The sequence below is a fragment of the Eucyclogobius newberryi genome, unplaced genomic scaffold (genome assembly GCF_026437365.1).
Source record: "Eucyclogobius newberryi isolate DKJ021-1_F unplaced genomic scaffold, fEucNew1.0.hap1 SCAF_1, whole genome shotgun sequence".
NCBI classification, from domain to species: domain Eukaryota; kingdom Metazoa; phylum Chordata; class Actinopteri; order Gobiiformes; family Gobiidae; genus Eucyclogobius; species Eucyclogobius newberryi.
The window spans coordinates 16,390,340-16,407,674 of NW_027315723.1; positions in this window are offsets into that span (position 1 = coordinate 16,390,340).

Here is a 17,335-nt window from a genome sequence, read left to right on the forward strand (position 1 = left end):
CCTTTGTCACTTGTAGTCTTACTCACAGTAGGAAGAGAAACCACATATTTACTTTAGTACTTACATAAGTACTGTTACAAAATGTATTACTTAAGTAAGAATAAAAATGTGGTGTCTGAAAAGTACTATCATCAAAAAAATAACAACAAAGTTACAGAGGTGCATGGGAATAGTCTTTGTAGTAGTAGTTACAACAGCACTAGTAGTAGTAGTAGTATTTGAAGTGCCTCACCTGAGTTTCCCCTGTCTGCGCCTGCCTCCTGGGCCCTGGCAGAGGTTGTCCAGTGATCGGATCAGGAGGTCTGGGCCGGTTTTGCCTGGATTTTGTGGGTCTTGGTCCAGTATGTCCTGCGGTGGCTGGTCCCTGGCTACCGGCGGTCTGCCTGGAGGAGGGGTCTCTTGAGCGGGCGGGGTCTCTTGAGCGGGCGGGGTCGTGTGAGTGGGCGGGGTTGTGTGAGTGGGCGTGGCCTCTTTGGTTGGCATGGTGATCTTGTTGATGGTTAGTTGAAGACCATTCGAGACGCAGTTCTTGTTCATCTGAAGTAATTACAATAAAACATAATTGTAACACGACATAGCTGCCATTGGTTTTAGCTTCATTCAATCGCTTTTCAATTCACCAGCAGATGCAGGTATAGCTCTATGCGCTGGCCAGTTGTATGAATAAATGAACAATTGTAAAGACTGGGGTATTTGGATACAATAAGGTTGTGGTCACACTTGCACAAAGTAAACATGGGACAAATTCTGGACTAAATCAAGTCTACATCAGGACATGGCTCAAGTACAGTATATGTGCAGCCGAATGTTTGATAATTAGTCTAATGGGCTTCATGTTTCAGTTCAAACACTTCCATTCAGACGTTTAAAGTTTAAAAGCTTCTGTCGAGAGCTATCACAGGAGTTCCTCTTAAGTACTCATTTACATTTCCTCACAAGCTTTAACTCGTCCCTTTTATTCTTTGAAAACCATCCATCCATTTTCTTCTTCTGATCTGGAGCTGGGTTGCAGTGACAGCAGTCTGAGCAGGTATTCCCAGGCTTCCCTTTCCACACACACTTCCTCCAGCTCTTCCCAGACCACAGTGTGACAACCAAACATACTACATTACCTACCTTTTATTTGCATTTTCCTCTTCCTTTTATTGATGGTGCAGCAAACAATGGTAGCCACAATTAGTACGAGCACGAGCCCTGGCAAAAAGATCATTTATGCATAATGTTATACACGACACTGCCATAAAAGTTAAAATCACGTGAATTCAAGCTATTCAGCTAGTCAGGACTAAAACATGGGGAATCTGCATTTCAGTTTTATGCAGCTAAAATCTGGAACAGTCTTCCTGAAGATGTGAGACAGACTTCTACTCTGACAATGTTCAAATCTAAGCTAAAAACAGATTTGTTTAGCTGTGCATATGACTGAAAGGATTTTTATTTGGACTCTTCTCTTTTGTTTGTGATTTCATTAGTTTAGACAATCAGTTGGACTGATTTAAAAGGGAGTTGGACTCCAAAACACGTTAGACGTGTAAAAGAACGTACAATCAGTTGGACTGATTTAAAAAGGTTTCAAAAAGGGGTTGGACTCCGAAAACTCGTTACCCTTTGTGTTTAGGTGTTTTTTATTTAATTTTTGATTTAGTTAATTTTATTGTATTTCTGTTTCTGTAATTTCTTTGTGATTTTAATGCATTTTTCCTGCTGTGTGATGCACTTTGAATTGCCTTGTGTATGAAATGTGCTCTACAAATAAACTTGCCTTGACTATTAATCTTGATTGAGTTGTTTTGATTTAGATATGTTTTTTTACTGGTGCTAGATTTTTGGTTGTATTTCTAGTTTCAACCAGAAAAATGATCCACTTGTCCATAGACTAAATTTGTATTTGTTTTACTTTACTATTTCATAAAACATTTATTGAGTCTTTAAGATAAGATAAGATAAGATATTCCTTTATTGTCCCACATGGGGAAATTTCATTTACACCTTTTTTGATGGAGGGTACTCCACCTGCTTGTCTTCGTTGGCATATAATGTCTCAGCCTGAAATGTTCCTCAGAATGGCATTAAAGGCAAGGCAAGGCAAGGCAAGGCAAGTTTATTTGTAGAGCACATTTCATACACAAGGCAATTCAAAGTGCTTCACACAGCAGGAAAAATGCATTCAAATCACAAAGAAATTACAGAAATACAATAAAATTAACTAAATTAAAAATTATCAATCCAACTGATTTTCTAAACTAATAAAATCACAAACAAAAGAGAAGAGTGCAAAGAAAAAATCCTTTCAGTCATATGCGCAGCTAAACAAAACTGTTTTTAGCTTAGATTTGAACATTGTCAGAGTAGAAGCCTGTCTCACATCTTCAGGAAGAATGTTCCAGATTTTAGCTGCATAAAACTGAAACGCAGATTCCCCATGTTTTGTCCTGACTCTGGCACCAGCAGGAGGCCGGTCCCTGAGGTCCTCATAGTCCGAGATGGTTCATATGGCACTAACATATCCAAGATGTACTTTGGTGCTAGGCCATGGAGAGACTTGTACACAAGCAGAGCTGCTTTAAAGTCTATTCTCTGAGCCACAGGGAGCCAGTGCAGAGACCTAAGAACAGGACTAATGTGATCATACTTCCTGGTTCTAGTCAGGACCCGAGCAGCAGCGTTCTGGATGTACTGCAGCTGTTTTACAGCTCGTTTGGAGAGACCAGTGAGCAGGCCGTTACAGTAGTCTAATCTACTGGAGACAAACGCGTGGATAAGTCTCTCTAAATCTGGTTTTGACACTATATTTTTGATTTTGGTAATGTTTTTTAGATGGTAAAAAGCTGCTGATGTTATTGATTTGACGTGGCTATTAAAGTTCAAGTCTGAGTCCATTATTATCCCCAGATTTCTAATTTGGTTTGTAGGTTTTAGAGCGAGACTCTGGAGGTGACCGCTAACACTTTCTCTTTGTTTCTGTGGGCCAAAAACGATTATTTCAGTCTTGTCTGAGTTCAGCTGGAGAAAGTTGTTTTGCATCCACAAACTGATCTGTTGGATGCAGTGACAGAGTGAATCTACTGGTCCAAAGTCACCTGCCGATAGTGAAACATAGATCTGAGTGTCGTCTGCATAATTGTGATAGGACACATTTTCACTGCGTATCAACTGACCCAACGGCAGCATGTAGAGGTTGAACAGAAGGGGACCCAGGACTGACCCTTGGGGCACTCCACAGGTCAGGGTCATGTGGTCTGAGACACAGCTACCAATTTCAACAAAGTACTTCCTGTCTTCCAGAGAGGACCTTAACCAGTTTAGGGCAGTGCAAGTGATGCCCACCCAGTCCTCTAGTCTCTGTAAGAGGATCCCATGATCGACAGTGTCAAAAGCAGCACTCAGATCTAACAGAATTAAGACTGAGGCTTTGCCCGTGTCAGTGTTCAGGCGGATGTCATTTGTCACCTTAACAAGAGCAGTCTCAGTGCTGTGATGAGGTCTAAACCTGACTGAAAAACATCAAATGAGTTGTTTATTAAGAGGAAATCTGTGAGCTGTTGGTAAACAACCTTTTCAAGGACTTTGCCCCAAAATGGAAGATTAGAGATGGGCCGGCAATGACTCAGTACTGCGGCATTAAGACTGCTCTTCTTTAGGAGAGGCTTTATGACCGCAGTTTTCAAAGACATTGGGAATGTTCCAGATTGAAGCGACATGTTAACTATGTGAGTGAATGGTGCTAACAAACTGTTCAGCACAGACTTTAGAAATCTGGTGGGTAACACATCAAGGCAGCATGTAGATGAACTCAGACTGGTGATGATCTCATGGACAGTTTTGTCAGTTACTGGTGCAAAGTGAGTTAGCTCTAAGTGTCTTGGTGGTTTTAGGGTAATTTTTTGCATTGTCGGATTTATAGCATTTTTAATGCCCTGAACTTTGTCATTAAAGAATAATGCAAACTCATTACACTTGGATGTGGAAATGAGTTCTAACGGCAGCTGAGCTGGAGGGTTTGTTAATCTGTTTACTGTGGCAAACAGGACACGCGAGTTGTTACTGCAGCTTCCAATTATTTCAGAAAAATATCTTTCCCTAGTTCTACATAAGATTAGGTTGTACATGTTCAGCTTTTCTTTGTAAATCTCTTTTTGAACCTGGAGCTTTGACTTGCGCCATTTCCGTTCGGCTCTGCGGCACTCCCTTTTCTGTGCCCTGACCGAATCGTCATTTCTCCACGGCGCCTTCTGCTTATTTTTAACCATTTTAGCCTTTATAGGGGCGATGGTGTCCAGCACATTCAAAACACTAGATGTAACAGAGTTCAACAAATCATTTACATTAGAACATGAGACATTTTCAAAGTTTATCATTTCCATAAACAGTGCACCTGTGCCATCACTTATGTGTCTCCTCTGAACAACTGCAGGACCAATCGGAAGTTTGGGAGAAACAGACAGGTCAAAGAAGACACAGAAATGATCAGACAGAGCAACATCAATCACATTAACATTTGAAATATTTACCCCCTTTGTAATTATGAGATCTAGAGTGTGTCCTTTGCTGTGGGTGGGGCCTCTCACATGCTGAGTAAGACTGAAGGTTTCAAGGACAGCATCAAGCTCTTTAGCGTTTCTGTCACAAATATGATCAACATGCACATTGAAATCACCTGTAATGACCAAACCATCAAAGTCTGTGCATACGACTGAAAGCATCTCAGTAAAATCATCAATAAAACTTTGGCACTGCTGGGGAGGCTTGTATAAAACAATGAAGAGAATGGATGGAGACCGTTTTAGCTCCATTTTAAAGGATACATACTCAAATGATGAAAACACCCCAAAAGACAACCTGCGGGTAATTATTTCATCTCTAAAGACAGCACAGACTCCACCCCCTTTTTTGTTTTCTCGTGTTTCAGATTCAAACTTAAAGTTGGGTGGAGCAGATTCTATCAGAACTACATTTCCTGTGTTTTTGTCAAGCCATGTTTCAGTTAAAAACATAAAATCAAGATTATAAGAAGAAATAAAATTATTAATTAAGAGAGATTTGTTACATAAGGATCTGACATTTAGCACAGCAAGTTTCAGACTAGTTTCAGTGAGACTGGGCTTTATCTTTTCACAGGGAATATGAATCACATTTCTCAGATTGGGCCTGACTCGCATTTTGTTTTCCCATCTCTGTGATGATGTGACTACAGAAATAGCACTAGGGGGGGCTATTTTTACATAGGGCCCCGGGTTGGTTTGATTTTTAATGTGACAATAAGTCCCGGCAACGCTGAGACCCAGTGCATCCTAGCTATGGGAGATACCAGGTGAAAGGCGAGGTTGGATGGGTGGTGGGGCTTTTGTAGCCAAGGAGAGTTTGGGACCAGGTGAGAGGCGAGGGGGGATGGGTGGTGGGGCTTTTGTTGGTGTAGTCGGTACTGACATAGCCCTTGCTATATTGGGCGTGAGTGGAGCCATCTTAATGCCTGATTTGATCAGACTTTCAAAATGGCTGGGAAGGCCCATGGGTGAGAGTGGAGATGAGAAGGAGAATGATGAATCTTTAGTGGGAGTAGATGTTGCAGGGGGAACCCAGGGCTGGTGTGAAGGCAGGGGCGATGACAGGGATGTTGTTGGGCTTGTCACAGATGGGTCCAAGGCCTTTGAAGATTGTTCCTTTGCTGGAGGTGAATGTGGAGCAGCTGGAGCTGAATCCTTTGCTGGTGGTGGTGGAGCAGCTGCTGATGAATCCTTTGGTGGAGGCTGAGGTTGTGGTGCTTTTGATGTTGAAACATTGGCTCGGTCTCTGGCTGATGGAGCAGGAATTCTTCTCTCATTCCTCTCTTCTCTAACTATCTGCTCAGGACCCTGTCCAGGCCCAGTCCAATGCCTCAGAGCGTGGAGCAGGTTCTCTGTCAGCACCCCCACTCCACCTCTGCATAGGTGGGGGCCATTTCTCCTAAACAGGTCCTCTCGTTTCCAGAATAGATAGAAGTTCTCAATGTAGTGTAGTCCTCTCGGGGAACACTCTTTGGACAGCCATGTGTTCAGCTGAAGAAGCCGGCTAAACTTGTTTATCCTCCTGTCGATGTTTGGAAGAGGTCCACTTATGAATGTTTTGATTTCCATTTTATCAAGCACGTCGAATAACTTCAAGAAGTCTTTTTTCAAAACTTCAGTCTGTTCCTGCCGCATGTCCACTGCACCCACGTGCACAATCAGCTGTTTAGCTCCTCCATGCTTAGCCATAATATTTGGAAGGAGTGACGTTATCTCAGAAACAGTGGCGCTTGGAAAAGAATGTGTGTTTATCTTTTCATGCGTCACGTGACTTATCGCGCCGTCCCCAACTAAAACAACCTGCGTGACCTTGGCTCCTGGCACAGATCCTCCTCGCTGTATTTTGGCCACGTCATCTTTCCTTTTTTCATTTAATTCCATCTCTGAAAGTGGTAAAAATCTGTTGGTGAGCTGTATTTTAGGTGACTTCACGTTATCTTTGTATCGTTTAGGCTTTGCTCCAAGTTTGTTCCAAGAAACAGCCTGGTCTTTCTGGTTTTTAGACAGTTTTGGAAACGACACAGAGTCACTGCGGTTTAGGTTTAAACTTATCCATCTAGCTTTTCTTTATGGCTCAAAAATACTTAAAAATATGCATTCTTACTGTGATCGGACTCTCCTCGCCACAGATCATGGAGACATCTGCGTGTCTCCATGGAGCTAGATACGTTTAATGCCATACAATGGAACATTTCAGAGGAGACTCGCAGGTGGCGGACCTCCACCAGAAAAGTTATATTTCACTCTTTACTTTTTTTGCAGTGTATACATGATTATACCCACAATGCCACTGGTCTTACCTCCTCCTCCGACCAAAATCCCAACCTCGAACCAAAAGTCGAGTCCAAGCAAAAACCCTTTATTCTTTGAGTCTGTAGAGTCTGTAGAGTCTATAGAGTTTGTAGAGACAGGAGAGACAGGAGAGGCAGGAGAAGCTAGGTATTATTTTTAGTAAATGACATGTAAATCTCAGTGTACTTAGGCTATAATTTCAAGTCATTTCTACTTACCGGATTCGAAACAGTTTTGTTGAGCTGCATCGCTGTTTTCAAAGCTTACACCATTGGAAACTTTGCAGGTGAATGAGTTAGGCGACACTTGTGTGGAAGTTCGAACTAAAATTGCTGCATTTTCTTTGTCAATAACCTTCCCATCTTGAAACCATTGATAGATAATGTTTTTGGTCTGTAGAGAAAAAGTACATACAATGGTAAAAATGTATTGGGATTTGTATTGGTTTTATGGAAAGTGTGTGCCAGGTGCCCTCTGCTTTGTTGTAGGCTTTTGTTGTATTGCTCGTCTCCATTGAGAAGGACAGTTTTAATGCCATACTGTGGGACGTTCTGGTCAAAACAATAACATCTCCATGGAAACCATCAAGTTACGGCCCCTCCATCACAAAGTATGGACATAGTAAAATTGTAAATCAAAGAAGTGAAAAGCGAATAAAATATTTAACAAATTGTCAACATTTGACTCTTTTTAATGTTGCAGTTTAAAGCTGCTAATGAGATCAAGTTAAATGTAATTAAAGTTAAATGTAATTGTTATATACATAATACCATTACGTGTAAACAAGTTCTTACCTGAGGAACAGAGCAGGTGAACTGGACTTTCTTCCCTTTAATGTCACATTCAGACTTCACAGCGGGCTTCTGAACGCTCGCTATGACAACAAAATGTTACAATTGTGCTGATATTAAAACATACTACATGAACTGGAAGGCAATGGACGGTTTTTATCATTTAGTCATTTTAGACCAATTATGAGGTTCACATTGATGTAAAAAAAGGTCTGCCACCTGCTTGGAGATGTTAGTACTTTGCCAAGAACGTTCCAGATTTTGGCGTTACAACATATCTACCTCAGCTCTCAGTAAGAACAGTTTATTGCCATACGCTGGGAAATTCTAGGCAAAGGAGAAACATCTCCTCTCCAGAAAAGTTGCACAGCTTTAACAACATTATATTACATAGAACAGTATTTCTACCTCATAGTTGTTGTTGTTGTTGGATACGTACCTAGAACACACAGAACCAGAGTTCGTTTGTTGATCACTCCATCTTTGTTCACTACTACCTCTACATCGTAGCTCCCCGCGTCGGATAAAGCCACTTTAGGAAGGATCAAATTCCCCCCAGGTGTGACTGAAAGGGTGGATTTTATGCTTGGTTTACTGTCATATTTAGGCATGCCATCATGAACCCATCGCAGTCTTTGGTGCTTGGCCAGAGTCAGAGCCGGAGGTAGAGGTAACTCAAAGCTCTGGCCGACGGCTGCGTTGTGCGTACAGGCTTTTGCAGGATCTGCAGAGCACAAACACAAAGGACGCTAAATAAAAGTGAATAGCTTGTTATTTCTCAAATTGTTACATTGGAGACACCATTAAATGTCGAAACCCTTTTTTCCCTATATCTTTTTCAAGTCAAACTGAAACTGTTCGTGCATTGTCTCATGGTGCTTCATTTATGGTGTGAAAACCACAGGAAGAATGCACTTTTGTGCTAAATGCTTTGCACCTATACCACAAACTTGGCTTCATACTGAGTACCAGTGTACTGAACAAATGTAAGTCTATTTATACTTTATGTATTATAAGGCAGTGCCCATTAACTAACAATTCATTTTGAAATACAAACTGGCAAATGTATCTCTATCATTCTTGGGGAAAATATAGTTTTGTTATTTTCATTGATGTAACATTGGATCGGTTGTCAGCCTGTTGGCATTTAAATTATGTAAATCTAAAGTTTGTCAACATCACTATTTATTTGCACTAGTACTAGAACTAGTTTGCAAAGTTGTTCGGATCTTGCTGTATCTATTTTGTATTTAAACTTTTTTTATTCTTGTACACATTTTTACATGTCCCTATTTTATTTTACTTTTAACTAATATTATATACATGGTTTTATGTTACACCTTGACACCGAAGCAAGTTCCTAGTTTATGAATTTTCTTCACTGGCAATGGCAGTACAACCTTTCTGATTCTTCCATATTTTCAACATTAATCAGATAATTCTAGTTAGTTTAGTACAAAGGCATTAAGCTCATTAATAAACAGAGACACCAGATTATACTTAAATAGCTAGTTTCCATCTGCAGTCCCTGATTTATACAAATAAATTATACAATTACAACCAGTCAACAAAAGAACAACTTGTGTACACTTGTAGCAACAACGACCAATTAAAAAATGGTCAGTTTTAAATGTAATAATCCCCTAACATAATAACCGGGCAATAATGTAACCTGGGTGAGCCAATATCGTAATAACGCCTTGCTATAACGTAATAAGTCACGTTATTGGCAGGTTATTACATTATTGGTCTGAGGGAAATTTTTGTCGATAAAGTAATAACTGCTGCCAGTGATGCAGCAACACAGTATAGGCTGCAGTTATTATTATTTTATTCATGTTTTTTTTGACCCATGGGTACAATTATACTATTTTGAAGCTTTGGTGAGTGATGGAGGTTGTAGCAGAAATGTAGTTGAAACCATTTCTCACTTGAAGATATTTCCAAACGTGAAAATGTCCCTCTAAATAAAATGTTGTATTTGGATATTAGGACGCCGCCCTAAAATAAATCATCAACCCTCCTAATACCTTTCCGTAACAATTCAGCCCTATTCTCTTTTATTATGATTATGCCACAAAGAAGTGCCTTTTTGAACATATGGGGAAAGCTTTTAATAATATTACTTAAGTAGTAGTAACACATGCATATTAAGTAATAAAATAAATAATAAATATAATAATAATAATACATTAAAATATTGAATATTTGATAACTGTATAATGTAATATATGATTTATAATTTGTAGTCGGTGGAAAATTCTGGTCACTTCACAGAATCTGACAAACATTGAAATGAATATTGACACATATTGAAGCTTTTTTCACAGACGGTTAGGGTTAGGGTGGGAAAAGAGTAAGCTACTGCAAATTCAAAGTAAAAATACTCAAGTAGATAAAAATCATAAAGCAATAATAAAATAAAATATAGCCGCAAGCGGCAATGATTGGCCCTCGCCACACCGCCGCCACGCCGCAAGAGGAGGGGGCGCTGACGCGCCCCAATTGTCCTTTTATTACGCCTACTGCTGAATCTGTGACGCTGTCACATCTTCTCCCCTTTGTTTTACCATCAAAAAGCTATTTTATTTTGAATTCTTGGCAAAATGTGCGGCTTTGCCGCACAGACACCGTGACTCTTTGAATGAAAATGTGGATAACTTTTGATGGTCCACCCCTGAAGATGAGTCTCACCAAATTTCAGGTTAATAGGGCTGACGCCCTGGGAGGAGTTTGTGAAAGTCTAAAGTGTAAACATGTTCTGGCAATTTCCCCATTGGAATAACATGGAAGGTTTCGGTCATCGTTACGGCAACGCCATAACAATTATGACATAGGTCTCATTGACTTTTTTGATGGGGATGCTAAAATTGAGTTGTGTGTCAAATTTCATATAATTTCGCAAAACTAAACATTTAACCTCCATATAAAATCTGTAGGGGGCGCTGTGGCGCCAAATGAATTTATTTCACTTCAAGTAGGTTTAGGGCAAAGAGTTTAACAACTGATTCTAATTTGACGCAATTCGGACTTTATCTGCGCAAACGGCAGAAATTTTAAATATGGGAGATTTCTGAAATTCTAGCTACAGTTTGCGGCTTCGCCGCACAGAGACCGTGAGAGGTATCAATGTAATTTGGATAACTTTTGATGTCCCACTCCTCAGTAGCATTTTCACCAAATTTCAGCTTTTTAGGGCCAACGCCCTGGGAGGAGTTCGTAAAAGTACGACGTTTGGAAAAACTCCGAAGTCATGTTTAGCCATTTTTGAAGCAATATGGCCGACATTTGGTTGGGCGGACGGCGTTGCCGTAATAATATTTTTTACTTCTCTTGTCACCATCTACCTCTGCGCCAAATTTCATGATTCTACGATCAGATTTTTTTTGGGTCATTTCCCATCTCTCAATGCATTTTTGGTACATTTGGGGGCGCTGACGCGCCAATTTTTTTTATTTTAGAAAAGGGAAATAGCCAGAATGTAGAGAGGCACGATTTTTAGAGGTGTGAACATTTTTGTGACTTTTCGTCAATGTTCACTGGGTGAAAAATAGGGGGGTTGGTCCCGAGAAGAAGAAGAAGAAAGAATAATATTCCGATGCGAAAACAATGTTTCCCATTTTTCAAATATCATAAACTATACATTTTCGGAAAGCGCTCGCGCTTTCCTACCTCATGGTGTGGGTCCCTGGTCACTGACGGGTACTTTCGTTAATTTTGAGTGGGCTCCGCCCACTTTGTGTTTTTGGCCCTCTATACAGTAATAATGTTCATTTTTTGCATTACATGCTTATATGCACGGAACATGCAAGAGATGGGGAACGTATTCGTGAGCTACTTAGCGCAAATGAGTGCTTTATATGGGGATGACGACCGCTTCGCGGTCGTCATCTCAATGTAAAGTGCTCGTTTAGTGCGCACTTTTGCACGGGCTTCGCCCGTTTACAACGGTAATGTTCCATTTTCCTACTACTAATTAGTATGCACGGGGCGTGCGTGAGTGGAGGAGTGCGTTAGTGAGTGTTTGGAAGTGGGCGAGCGCTTCGCGCTCGATTTCGTGCGCACTACGTGCGCACTTTCGCAGCCGTGCTTCGCACGGCCTTACGATATTAATAGGCCTCTCGCCAGCTTGTGGCGCTCGGGCCTAATAATCAAAGTCTGAAATATAAAATAATGTGCAATTGAAATACTTCAAAGAAAATGTCTTTTGTCTTTTTATTGTTCAACAGTTTGACGTTTAAAACCACAACTTCCTTCTTTTTTTTATCCAAGTCTAATTTTACACTGCTGCATTTCAAAGTGCACTTAAGTGGATTTAAAGTCAAGACTTAGCAACAATAAGGCTTTACCTTACTTTTCTTGTTTACTTGAAAATAATAAGCATACAAAATACAATACTTTTGTTTAAGTCTTCAGTTGTAAATGCTTGAATTTAGTTTGTTAAGTTTGTTGTCTATAATTTCTACAGAATAAAAATTCAAATGCATTTTATTAGATACAAAATGAGTAGTTGCTTTATTTGTAGTTGAAATATCTTTGGAAGTAGTAATAGTGGTTTAGAGTAGTAGTGGCAATAGTAATTAATCATGTCACAACACTAAGTTTCTAAAGTCGAAATACTTTAATTGTTTTGAGAACCTCAAAGAGAAAAAAGAAACATTGTGTTTTATTTTAAATACAATAATAGTTGTTTCTTTAATATTATTTTGTGGTCATAGTTCTAAAATTAACATATTTGATTTTTGTAGAATAACTCAAAGAATCGTTACAGTGTACATTTTAAAAGGTTTGATTTTTCTAATACTGTTTGTTTCTTCATGCGCTTGATAAGAAACTACAATGACAAAGAGAGGTTCAGCTTGTGGTGTGTCTGCAGAGAATAATAATAATAATAATGTTGAATACTAATTTTGTCTAATCCAGAAAATATACTAGATTTGATGAATATTTTTAAAGTAGGATTCAATTCACACTGCTTATTTTAAACCCACCAGGAGCATTAACATTTGAGATCTACAGGGTTAGCAGTTTTTACACAGAATAAGATGCGAGACATACGAAATTTACCCATGTGTGGACAATAAAGGAATCTTATCTAATCTTATCTGATCTTATATAATAGGTCTACACTTTATATATTTGAGATGGAGTTCTAAATGGTCAGTGATCAGGGGTATTTTTATTGGAGTCAATCCTCTCTCAGGAAAAGCATGTGGTTTGGAGCAGAGATCAGGTTTTGGAGATAAAAATTGTACAAAGGCACTGATTAAAAATGTTAATCAGTTATGGTTATAACATCCCATCATCAAAACTCAACATAAATCAATATGAGATTAAAAATATTCACCCTTACATACATTTCAGGCTTACCTTTAAATAAAATATATATCTTACATATTACCACAAATAAGGTATTCTACATGGTTTATTTACATAGATAGGGAAATTTAATGGTGTTTAAAATAAAAATGATATATGTAAAAAATAGATAATCTATAAAATGTGCAGAATAACATCTAAAGGGTGAACTATGGCCCGTGGCCCACACTCTCCCCAATTAATGTTTCAATTCGGCCAACGAGCACTACCAGCAATTCATAAAATGGTATCAAATCTGCTAAGCCGTGCGTGCAGCCGCACAGGGCTTGTGTCTGTTACGGTGACAGATCCAGATTGATCTGTGTCCAATGGCCTAGTGGTCCGAGACTGCTTTTGTGCAGTAAACTTTGACTCTACCGGAGCTCTCCTTCCCTCTCCTCCTCCCTCAGAGCGCACCCAACTGTTGATGTGTGGGCAACATTTAACAGGAAGTGTGACCTGAAAACAAACTGCATAACTAAGGTTTTAAAACTAAAAATCAAATGTTCTGACTTTTTCCATTTCATTTCAGTTTGAACAATGTAATTAACAACTGATAATTCAGTACCCAATTATTCATCAGAATTGAGTATTTAAAATCCTAATTATTGTAATGATAATAAATAATCAATTGATGTCTAAAATATGCTTTGGAAAAGAAAACTAAACTTATGATTGTAAGAAGACAATGAAAGTCTGAAGATAGCGATTACTAAAGAAGTAATATACAGTACCTGCATACAAATATTTATATTTAGAACATTAGAAAACAATAATAGTACATAGATCAGTAGATATTAGTAGTAGAAGTTGTAATAGTATGAATTATAACATATTTTGTACCTGCAAAAGTAAAGGTCAGACCGGAGCCCAGGGTTATAAACCAAATCAAAAATGCGGCAGCCGTCTCCATTCTGCTCCTCTTCTTCTTCTGAATGAACGCACAGCACAGCTGGGCCTTTGGTTCAACTTGAAACGCTGTGACGCACCTGGCAAAAGGAAATGATGCAGAATTTATGTGGGTCATGGTCAAGTTGTCATTGGACAACTCTAAGACAATAGCAGAACTAGTAATGTAATTTCAGCAACTTATTTGTACTTTCGATGTGCCAGCAAGTAAAACTAGAACCTCCCTAGAGCTGTTTCATGGTAGTCAGATTAAAATGGAAAAGATTGTGAAATTCCTGAACAAAAAGTAAATAAATAAATAGTAATAATAATAATAATAAAATTATACATTAGAAGAGCATGAACATTTCTGACATAACAACTTCATTTGAAAAGAGAATATCTGGTAATGTCACATTGACGATCTAGTTCATCTAGTACATTTATATACATTCATCCACAAGAGGGAAGCATTGGGTTATGTCACAACATTTAGTTACAAAGCAATCATTGAAATAAGTAAATTCAATAATAATTCAATTGTGATTGCTATTAAACAATCACATGCATAAGCAGGTAGACCACAGCCCTAACAAAACTATGTTAACATTTCTAATCATTTTGGGAAAACAGTTCAAATGTATAGTTTAATATTAAGCCTATTATGAATAGTTTATTTTTTAAGGTGTGCCAAATATTAAGTACTATTCAACATTTTTTTTTATTGGACATTACAGATGAGAGCGAAAGGGGGGATTAGAGAGACGGGAGGACACGCAGTAAATTGTCGGAGTCGGGATTCGCAACACAGCTGCACCAGGAGCCCGGCATATGTGCTGTGCCTTAACCACTCGACCACCAGGCAGCACTCAACCATATTTTTTTATCAATTTCTAAAAATGTACTATTACTACTACAATATTGCTATATTTCTACTACAATGACCACTACTACAACAAACGCAAAACCCACTGTTACTACTGAGAAATGTTAACGCTTATGTTGCCAAGCAAGACCACATTATATTGCCATTTTAATGTTTCAATCAACCAATCAATCAATCAATCAATCAATCAATCAATCACTCAATCAATCAATCAATCAATCAACCAATGTTTATTTGTATGCATCTAGAAAAAAATAAGTCAAAGTCTCCTGAGACTTTGCTTTCAGACCCTTTCAGATCCCACACTTGGTGCATGTTTGCGTCCCGATCTGCTCCGTTCCTCTTCTGAACGACCATCTTATGTGAAATGGGACTTTATAAATAGACCTCATGTTTTTTTCCACTGAGTCCATCCAAGTCTGTCTAACCTCACAGCCAATCAACGCCCTGCATTCTCATAACAACCAATCTGATTCCTCCATTAGATTCTGTCACAATTTCGAAATGGCGCCAAATGGGACAGTCCAGCTACACTGCAAAAAAGAATATATAAAAAAACATTTGACCAGTTTGAAAGGTGCATTATTTCAGTTTTCTGGTTGGTGGCCACTCCACATGCTTGTCTCCATGGAGATGTAATTGCATTTCTTGGGATATTCCACAGTATGGCATTAAACTTATCTTGCATTAAAACTGCTGGAATACTACTGGAAAACTGCAGCTGTTCTCCTTTTGAATAAAGGAGAACAGAAAAAATGATTTGAGTATTTTCCATCCAGTCTCAAAACTATCCTGCCAAGCAAAACTCTTAAAGAAGCTAATAAGTAAGCAGGTGCGCGCTTTCTTAACCAAATGTTACATTTTAAATAGCTAACCAGTGCGGTTATAGACCAGGGCATAGTATTATAACAGCTGCTGCCAAAGATATGAATTATATTGATATTACATTGGATAATCATGAATGTGCTGCTGTTTTTGTCGATTTGTCACTTTCAATCTGAATTTTCTTATCTTAACAAAGGTGTTCCTCAAGGGTCTGTGCTTGGACCACTTTTTGTTAGAATCTAATCTGATATATACAGTAGCATCCACTTGTATGCAGATGATGTGATTTTATATGCTAAGACACCTTCTGTGCCACAAGTGATGCAAAAATATTATATAAGTGGATTTTCACTCCATCCAAAAAACTGTGTTGATTTTAAATTGTTAATTAATTCAAATACAATAAAATGTATGCTGTTCTCTAAAAGGCACTCTTGGGACTCAATAATGCCATACTACAAATATTTGGGCATTGATGATAAACTCTCCTTCAACAAACTGACAAATAAACTTAACACAAATTTTTAATTATTTTTCAGACATAAAAAGTGTATTCTCTTAATTGTAGAAAGCAGTTCATCTTGGGTAGGCAGCATTCTACAGCAACAGTCTCTGAACCTCTGAACTGAATTACAGGAGAAGGAGACAGAACTCGACACTGTCACTTTTATTCTAAAGTGGGATGGCAATCATCGGATGCAAGAGGAGAGCAACACTGCCTTTTTTGTTTATAAGGCTCTAGTTGAGATTTTACCTGAGTATTTAACATCTTTGTTAAATGTGACATGTTTGTCAGGTATTTGTCGATTGAGATCTTTACAGTCCCACCGTATCAACACAGAATTGGGGAAAAAAAGGATTTCAGCAAATTTGCTCTATATCTATGGAACATAAAACAGACGTTATTTCAATTGGATTCAATTTTGTGCCAGTTTATGATTTGAAGGCGCTTGTTAAAACTTGTTAAAACTTTAAATAATTGCCGTTAAAACAAACCAGTGCAATATAACAAACACATAAAATGACGGCTGGTTTAGCGGTTCTGAACATCTCACTAAATGTTTCTTCTGCTTTCAAACAACAACATGCCAGCTGCTGTAGGTAAGAAAAGCCAACTTGCTTTAAAGATGAAAATGGGATTTAATTAAGTTTCGGCCCTCAGAGGTGACTGTTGTTGTGATTTTGGGCCTTACAAAAATAAATTGATTTGATTTGATTTAAATATTACCCGCAAAGACAGTGTTCTTGCTTTGCATGATTTTATTCCATGCTGTATCTGTTTATGTATCTGTGAAATTATTTAATGTTTTAATGTTGGTTTTATTTACATTTATCTTGATATTGTTTCATGTATGTTTTATGAACACAGGGTACCCATGTAAAAGAGAGCTTATATAATTGAGGAGTTCCCCTGTATATATATTAATAACAATAATAAAATATATCAGACCGGATTTCTCACAACCACTCTGCCAGATAATTACATCACGTTCGGTAGTGCTTGTGCTTTTGTACTTCCCTTGTTTTTACATCTCAATGTACCTGCTGCTCCTCCTTTGTCCAGCTCCACATGTCGTCCAGCTCCACATGTCGTCCAGCTCCACATGTCGTCCAGCTCCCAGTGTCCTCCTGCTCCCAGTGTCCTCCTGCTCCCAGTGTCCTCCTGCTCCCAATGTCCTCCTGCTCCAAGCACCAGCTAAGTCGACTGTTAAACCTGCCTCAGTCTGATGACTCAGGTTTGGGGCTCAGCC